This window comes from Muntiacus reevesi, chromosome 13 (genome assembly GCF_963930625.1).
Source record: "Muntiacus reevesi chromosome 13, mMunRee1.1, whole genome shotgun sequence".
Lineage (NCBI taxonomy): Eukaryota > Metazoa > Chordata > Mammalia > Artiodactyla > Cervidae > Muntiacus > Muntiacus reevesi.
The window spans coordinates 3,287,283-3,296,000 of NC_089261.1; the positions used below are offsets into that span (position 1 = coordinate 3,287,283).

Below are 8,718 nucleotides of genomic sequence, written 5' to 3' on the forward strand. Positions count from 1 at the left end.
CAGCCGAGGGCTCCAGCAGCTTCTCTGCTCACTGTGCATAAAATCAATCCCACAGCAGCTGAGCACAGACACTCCTCAGCCAGGAAATCATTTCCCAGGTCTCAGGACCAGGGTTTCTCTCCGCACCTGATTCCTCACTCGATGGCACACAGGACAGAGTGTGAGGCTTCAGGGGATAAATCAGCCACACGAGGGATTCAAAATCCCCTGGGACACGTGGGGAACCTGGGGAGGAGCACGGAGGGGAAAGCTGGGGTCACACCTGAGAGCCAGAGCCCTGAGGCTTCTCGGGGAGGAAGGGTTAAAGAGGTTCAAGGAGGGGCCGAGGAAGTGAGTGTAAAGTTCAGGAAGATTTGGAAACATGTCCGTGATCTTCTGATAGAGTGAACTGGGTCATCAGCATGGAGGTCAACACTGTAGGTCTGTAGAAAGAGAGAGGCCCAGGATCGGGAGGAAAGTCATGAATGAGTGGAGCGGGAGGGCAGGCTCTTAGCAAAGAGATGAGGAGGAGCAGGAGCAGGCTGAGGAGAGCTGGAGGGGTGCCCGGGGTGGGCTCTGGGGGCTCCTCCCCTCCTCTGTTTCTGAGAAGAGGGTGGGGACTGATGACCACCTCACCCCTTCACCCTCCAATCCTGGGTGCTCGGCTCCATGAGCAGCCTCACTCCCAGGAGGAGGCCTGGGGGCCGCGGCTCAGAGTTTGTCCCCTGAGAGGAGGCACCTGCTGTCACGTCCAACTCAGGCCACCGAGCCCCGCGCAGGGCCAGGTCAGGGGACCACGTGGGTGTGTTGAGGTTTTGCCAGCTCTGAGCTGATAAACAGCGCCCCCTGGTGAGGAACTCTGGAATGTTCACGATGTGTGAGCAAGGTGCTGCTCAGTTGCTTGGTTCTCAATCCTGTCTGACTCTTGGGACCCCATGGACTGTAGCCCAACAAGCTCCTCTGTCCATGGGATTCTGCAGGCAAGAACACGGAAGTGCGTTACCGTTCCTTGCTCCAGAGGATCTCCCCAACGCAGGGATAGAACCCACATCTCTTAGTCTTTTGCATTGGTAGGCGGGTTCTTTACCCCTTGGGACACCTGGAAGGTGGGGCTGCCTTTTTTCCTGCCACTGAATACCTTACCAATGAACAAATAAATTAGTTAAATAATAATATTACATGTCTTTGATAGTATACAGAGAATTTTTTTATTTTCACACATTGTATTTTCAAGTTATTCTGACTATCTTCTTCCCATGATTCTGTTTTTTTCCCTTCCATTTATATCTTTTTCCTTTGAGCCCAGGAGTGTTTGTATCTGGTCAACAAACAGATTTGATGGTTTGTATCTAAAAATATCTGTCACCCGATTTCATCATCTGAGGCTCTCAGCATTAATGTCTATGCCGTCTCTCTTCCCTTCAATATTTAGTTTCCTGGTTCTTGATAGAAGGGACAACTTTTACTGGATCCTGGACTTTGTGGAAACTACTTGAAGAAACTCTGAGTTCATTTTCTTTCTCCTTTAACAGGAGATCCTTCTGTGGCGGAAGGCCAGGGATATGTGCTCACTGCCCACTGACCCAGCAAGGGCGGCACTAACCCTTCTGCTCTGTGCTGCTGACTCCGACCTGGGAACCGGGGGCAACTGCTGTCAGCAGCTCCTTCATCCAGGGTTGTGTGACCAGCCCTTGTGAGCTGCTGCCCTGGGGAGGGGAGTCGAGCTGAGGGGGCAGCTGTGCTGAGTCAGGGGACACTCAGTCTGCTGGGTTCCGTGCTCTCAGGAACTCCAGGAAGGGAGAGGCAAACGCCTTGCCTCTGTGGAGGTGCAAATGTTTCTATAGACTCAGATCCACTCAAGTGACATTGACCACGTACATTGGCTCCTTGTGCAGATCCCAGCTGTGCCACTGACATGACTGTGCTTGACCCTCTGCACTGCACTCAGCGGTGCCCGTGGGAGCCCTGTCTGGTCTCGTGAGGCAGTAGACGGTGCTCTGGGAGCCCCACCAGCCGGGTGAGCCCGGGAGCTCAGGGTTCGGGGCTCACTTCAGCCCCTGGCCTGAAGCCCCCTGTGAGCAGCAGGGCTGCCATCCCAGCTGAGCAGGAACAATCAGTGTCCACTTCGGGCTGTAGCCAGAGATGGTCTGCGAGCCTGACCTGGAGCCCAGAGCCCCTCTGAGACCCCGGGACAGCTTGAGACTCCTCAGGGCCACGAGTTTGGGGACATGACCAGGGTGTGGCTACAGTCAAGCTGCCCCCTCAGTGCCCACATCGCTGCTGTTTCCAGCACAGGTGAGGGTGGCCGTCTGTGCTGGGGACGTAGTCACCGCGTGTGACTGAGTCCACCCTGCCCGAGCCCTGCCAACTGTGAGGGGACACAGAGAGGCTGAGAGCAGGACTCTCTCCCTGGGCGGGAGAGAGGCGTGAGGGGCAGAGTGGGGGCCTCACAGGTCACAGATGACCTCAGCAAGACCCCCCACATCAATCCCTGAGCTTCAGGGCAAAGAGATGCTGCATCCCCAGAGTAAGGGACATAGACTTTCTGTTTCTTTGAGACCCTCTCCTGGGAATGGGCCACTTGGAGGGACTTTGAGGACAGAGGGGAGACAAAGAGCCTCCATGCACAGGCAGCGCCCCCAGTGACCTGGACCCCGGGTGGAGCAGCAGCAGCAGAAGGTCCATCAGAGCCTCAGCAGGAAGCCCCTGGGCTGCCCCAGCTCCCCCAGTGAGAGAGGAGTCCTGTCTAGTTCCCGCAGGCCTGGAACTCTGGGGGAGCCTGAGAGGCAGTCACAGGAAAGACAGGAGAGCAGCCTGGGCATCATCTCAGCCCAGGGACGGCCAAGGAGCTGCTGTGTCCTGAATCAGACAGAGCTGGAGGCTGTCTCTCCGGTTCTGACTTGGCTATCGTGGAGTTTGCCCCCCAGGCACCTTCCTCTGGCATTGAGGGCCTTCTGCTCAATTTTAGATAATCGTATAATATGTGGTTGCCCAAGAAAAGCCTTGGTGAGAGGGCAGAATGAAGAAGGTCTGAAAGGATTTCCCAGACCAAGTTCGTGGTGTGGGGCTCAGACCCTAGTTTTAAATCAAACAAAGAACAGAAGTGTCTGCATTGGCAAAGGATGGCTCAGCCCCGGGAGGCCCATGTCTGGAGCAGAGCAGGTTTTTGTCTCACTTCCCCCCTGGCCTGGAGCACTGTGCCATCAAAGCTCCAGCCGGCAGCAGATGCACAGTAATAATCCGCCTCGTCCTCAGCCTGGAGCGAACTGATGGTCAGGGTGGCCGTGTTGCCAGACCGAGAGCCGGAGAATCGGTCCGAGACCCCCGAGGCTCGACTGGTAGTATGATAGATGAGCAGTCTGGGGGCCGATCCTGGGATCTGTTGGAACCAGCCCACATAATAACCACCCCCGATGTTGTTGCTGGTCCCAGTGCAGGTGATGGTGACCCTTTGGCCCAGCGACCCAGACACGGAGGGTGGCTGATTCACCACTGCCTGGGCCCAGGATCCTGGAAGGGGGAGAGACAGAGATGGTGACTCTGGGGACCAGACACGAGAGCAGGGAGCAGGGCCCGTGTGTCTTCCCAGGGCCCTTCCCCTGTCCCCCCATCCAGTCACCTGTGCAGAGAGCGACCAGGGTGAGGAGCAGAGGGCACCAGGCCATGGTGGACATGGTCAGGGCGTCCTGCCTTCTGTGGCCCCACAGCTGAGCAGCGCGTCCCACCCCGCTCCTTCCCCTCTTCATACTCTGAGAGGGGGCGGGGCCTTTCATGCAAATGACCCCCACCCCCAGCTCTCTGACCCTCCCAGGGCCCTGGGTCAGGTCCCTGTCACTCGGGGTAGCCAGATAAGGGGCGGGGTTGTGTGGGGCTTGGGAGTGGGAGGTCACCGCTAGGAGCCATTCATGCAAATGACCACCCCAACCCCGTGTTACACTGTGGGTGCATAACCCTTCAGAACTGCCTGGGAAAGCCCCCTGGTGTCCAGCCCAGACACACTTCCTGTGACCGGGTGATCAGAGCTCCTCCAGTCAACCTTCCCTGAACTGGTTTTGAAATGACACAGTTTAGAAATTATTTGGTTGGAAAAGGACAGCCAATTATAGTTCAGCCTATAGTGCATGTGTATGTTACACTGTGGGTGTGTGACTTAGAGATTTCAAATGAACCAAAATGTGCTCATGGATCTGTAAAAATCTAAGGTTGTCAGTTTAAATAGGAGCATAAATATAACTGTAGGAAATGTTGTTCAGTCACTAAGTTGCTTCCGACTCTGGTTCTGTTTTAATTTGCATGGCCACGGTACTTTTTCTAAAACACAACATTCTTTATAGGCTCTGCTCATCAAATAAGATGATTTTAACTAAATCACGTGAGAGGTATCATATGAAATTTCATTATCAAGTAAAAGAACATTTTAACAAAGATATTGGCGTTCTTAACTCTATTGGACTCTGAGCGAGGCAGGGCCAGAACCAGGCTTTCTAACACTTATGGCATCTCCACTGAGGGATTTTCGTGTCTTAGCAGGAAGCTCTATCTGTGAAAACAGGGCAGGCTGAGTTATCAGAGCCACAGGTCCGTCTCAAGTCTGAGATGAGACACAGGACATGACAAGGCAGATCAGTTTTCCTCAGGAAACTGACACGTGACCACAGGGAGCAGAGCTGACTTAGACATGGTCCAGATGGAGCAGCAGTGATCGTCCCGGGGGCAGAGCCCCAGGAGAGCGTCTGCTTTCCCAGCCGAGGGCCCCAGCAGCTTCTCTGCTCACTGTGCATAAAATCAATCCCACAGCAGCTGAGCACAGACACTCCTCAGCCAGGAGTCATTTCCCAGGTCTCAGGACCAGGGTTTCTCTCCCCACCTGATTCCTCACTCAGTGGGCACACAGAGCGGAGTGTGAGCGTTCAGGGGATAAATCAGCTACTAGAGGGCTTCATGGATCCTCTGGGAAACAAGGGGAACCTGGGGAGGAGCAGGGGGATGACGAACTTGGGTCACACATAGAGCCAGAGACCTGAGGCTTCTCAGGAGGGAAGACTTAGAGAGGTTCAAGGAGGAAATGAGTGTCCAGTTCAAGGAGATCTAGAAACACGTCCATGACCTTCTGACAGACTGAGCTTGGTCATGACCATGGAAGTCACCAGTGCAGGTTTGTAGAGAGAGAGGCTCAGGATTGGGGAAAGTCATGAATGAGGGGAGCTGGAGTGGGGACTCTTAGCAAGGAGATGAGGAGGAGCAGGAGCAGGCTGAGCAGAGCTGGAGGGGTGCACGGGGTGGGCTCTGGGGGCTCCTCCCCTCCCCTGTTTCTGGGAAGAGGATGGGGACTGATGACCACCTCACCCCTTCACCCTCCAATTCTGGGTGCTCGGCCCCGTGTGCAGCGTCACTCCCAGGAGGAGGCCTGGGGGCCACGGCTCTGAGTCTGTCCCCTGAGGGGAAGCACCTGCTGTCTTGTCCAACTCAGACCACTGAGCCCCGTGCAGGGCCAGGTCAGGGGACCACGTGGGTGTGTTGAGGCTTTGCCAGTCTGACCTGGTGCACAGCGCCCCTGGTGTTCTATTTGGGGAACAGTCACGGTGGTGAGATTGTGAGCAAGGCGCTGCTCAGTTGCTTGACGGCTCAATCCTGCCTGACTCTTGTGACCCCATGGACTGTAGCCCACCAGGCTCCTCTGTCCACGGGATCCTCTAGACAAGAACACTGAAGTGGGTCGCCGTTTCTTGCTCCAGAGGATCTTCCCAACCCAGGGACAGAACCCACATCTCTTATGCCTCTTGCGTTGGCAGGAGGCTTCCTTACCACTAGTGACACCTGGAAAGCCTTATGAGGAAGGAGGGGCTGCCTTTTTTCCTGTCACCAAATGCTCTGTCAATAAACAAATAAATGAAACAAATAAATAAATGAATTAATAAATTAATAAGTTTTACATGTCTTTGATAACATACAGAGAATTATCTTTTATTTCCATGTATTTTATTTTCGAGTGATTCTGACTACCTTTTCTCATGATTCTTTTATTTTTTTCTTTCATTTATCTCCTTTTCCTTTGGACCCGAGTGTTAGTATTTGCTCATCAAATAGATTTGCTGATTTGTCCCTAAAAATATCTGTCACCTGATTTCATCATCTGAGGCATCTCAACATTGATGTCTATACCGTCTCACTTCCCTTCAATATTTAGTTTCCTGGTTCTTGATCAAAGTGACAATTTTTACCGGATCATAGACTGTGTGGAAATTACTTGAAGAAACTCTGAGTTCCTTTTCTTTTTCCTTTAACAGGAGATCCTTCTGTGGCGGAAGGTCAGGGATGTGTGTTCACTGCCCACTGACCCAGCAGGGCGGCACTGACCCCTCTGCTCTGTGCTGCTGACTCCGACCTGGGAACCTGAGGCAACTGCTGTCAGCAGCTCCTTCATCCAGGGGTGTGTGACCAGCCCTTGTGAGCTGCTGCCCTGGGGAGGGGAGTCGAGCTGAGGGGGCAGCTGTGCTGAGTCAGGGGACACTCAGTCCCCTGGGTTCCGTGCTCTCAGGGACTCCAGGAAGGGAGGGGCAAACGCCTTGCCCTAGGAGCCCCTGGCTGTGGGGGAAGCAGGTTTTTGTCTCCTTCTGTTCTAGACTGAAGCACTGTGCACTTTCAAGCTGTCAGCTCATGATAAAGAGTAATAATCAGCGTCGTCCTCAGCCTGCACTGAAGTAGTCAGAGAGGCCGACTTGCCAGACCTGGAGCCAGAGAATCAATCTGGGACCCTGAGGGTCGTTTGCCATTGTCTTAGGGCGGCAATCTGGGGGCCGATCCTGGGAGCTGTTGGTTCCAGCTCACATAGTAACTCCCAATGTTGTTGCTGCTTCCAGTACAAGGTTAGAGAAGGCAGAGTTCGAAGTGATCGCTTTGAAAAGAACGGTTGACTAGTTTGCCCTGCACTGGTATAGGTATTACATTCCGGGTGTGTGAGATTTTAAATGAACCAGAATGTGATAATGGATTAGTGAAAATCTACAATCATTCCTTAAAATGTGCATGAATTAACCTGAGGGAAAATCTATGCTCTCTTTTAATTTTTCATTCACTAGGATACAGTTTTGGAAAACTATCATTGTAAGTTCATTTCTATTAAAAAGTTCTCTTTAAATGACTTCATAGGTTCCTAGGAAATTTTAAATATTATCCAGTAAATGTATTTTTACAAAGATATTTGCGTTCTTAACGTTTTTGGACTTTGAGCGAGGCAGGGCTAGAACCAGCTCTTTCTGGCACATGTTGCATCTCCGCTGGGGAGGGTTCATCTCTGAGCAGCTTGTGAAAACAGGGCGGGCTGAGGTATGGGAGCCACAGGTCAGCCTCAGAGCTGAGTTCAGGGAAGGTGTGTGACGGGTCAGGTCTGCTGATCTCGGACACTCAGAGGGGCCCATAGGACGACCAGCTGAGGTAAAGGAGGCCTGGTAAGGCAGCGGGGAGAGCCCTGGCCGGGAGGGGATGACCTGGGCTCACACCTGAGCGTCTGCAGCCCTGAGGCTTCTCCGTAGGAGGGCCAGAGAGGTCGCAAGGGAGGCCAAGGAAGTGCCCGTCTGGCCAAGGAAGACTGGACCCACGCCTGCTGACAGAGGGCCCCTGGTCTGCAGGGGAGGGCGCTGGTGAAGGGCGGGGGAGAGGAGCCCAGGACCAGAGAGGAAGTCATGGCTCAGAGGGGCGCTCTTAGGAAAGAGCAGGGGAGGAGCAGAGGAGGCTGCGGGGAGACGGGGCGGTGCGAGGGGCGGGCTTGGGGGCCTCCCCTCCTCTGCCTGGGGGAGCGGGTGGGGCCTGATGGCGCCCTGAGCCCATCACCCTCCAGCTGTGGGTCCGGGCCCCGGGTGCCGCGTCACTCCCAGCGGGAGGCCGGGGCCGGGCTCTGAGTCTGTCCCCTGAGAGGAAGCACCTGCCGTCACGCCCAGCTCAGTCCAGCGGGCCCTGGGGCAGGGGCGGGGGACCATCTGCTGTGTTCGGGGTCGGCCGGTTCTGAGCAGGTGCACAGCGCCCCCTGGTGATGGCTCGGGAATGGTCATGGTGGGGAAACGGAGGACGGAAGTGCTGCCTGTGTTCTTCCAACCAACAGCCCATGAACCAATGGCATGTGTCCGCTGTCCACTGGCCCAGCAAAGGGGGGTCCTGACCCCACTGCTCTGTGCTGCTGACCCCCACCTGGGAGCCTGGGCAACTCCTGTCAGCAGCTCCGTCCACCCAGGGGGGCGCTGAGACCACTCCCTGCTCCCTGCTGCCCTCAGGGAGGGACAGCCAGACTGAAAGGGGCCGCTGTGCTGCGGGCGGTGGTCGCGCAGCCCCGTGAGCTCCGTGGTCTCAGGACACCAGGGGGAGGGCTGACCGCAGTGCCCACCGCCCGCCCCACCTCCTATTCAGCACCGTTGATGCAGCAGGGGGCTGGCCCCACGGTCACCGTCCCTCAGGCTCCCCTGGTTTCTGCTCCCCTCCCAAGCCAGTGCTGACGCCCTGGGGGCTCCACGCTGGGAGGACCCCAGTCCTGTCCCCTTATCCTGGGAGGGAACTCAGCATGGGGGCCCGGACAAAACTGGGAGTGGGCTGTTGAGATGTGAGGGCGAGTGAGGTGGCTTCCCTGCAGGGACAGAACGGCCCTCAGGTCCGAGGTCCGGGTGCGTGCCAAGGTCAGAGGAAGGGGGAGGTAGAGGCTGCTGACCTAGGGGACCGGCCACTCAAGGTCAGACCCTCTGAGCTTATGAC

General features: G+C 55.4%; 1 pseudogene; it reads left to right on the forward strand.

Moving 5' to 3' along the window:
* The window catches only part of LOC136145446 (adenylosuccinate synthetase isozyme 2-like), a 130,969-nt pseudogene that overhangs the window by 97,557 nt on the left and 24,694 nt on the right, over window positions 1-8,718 (forward strand).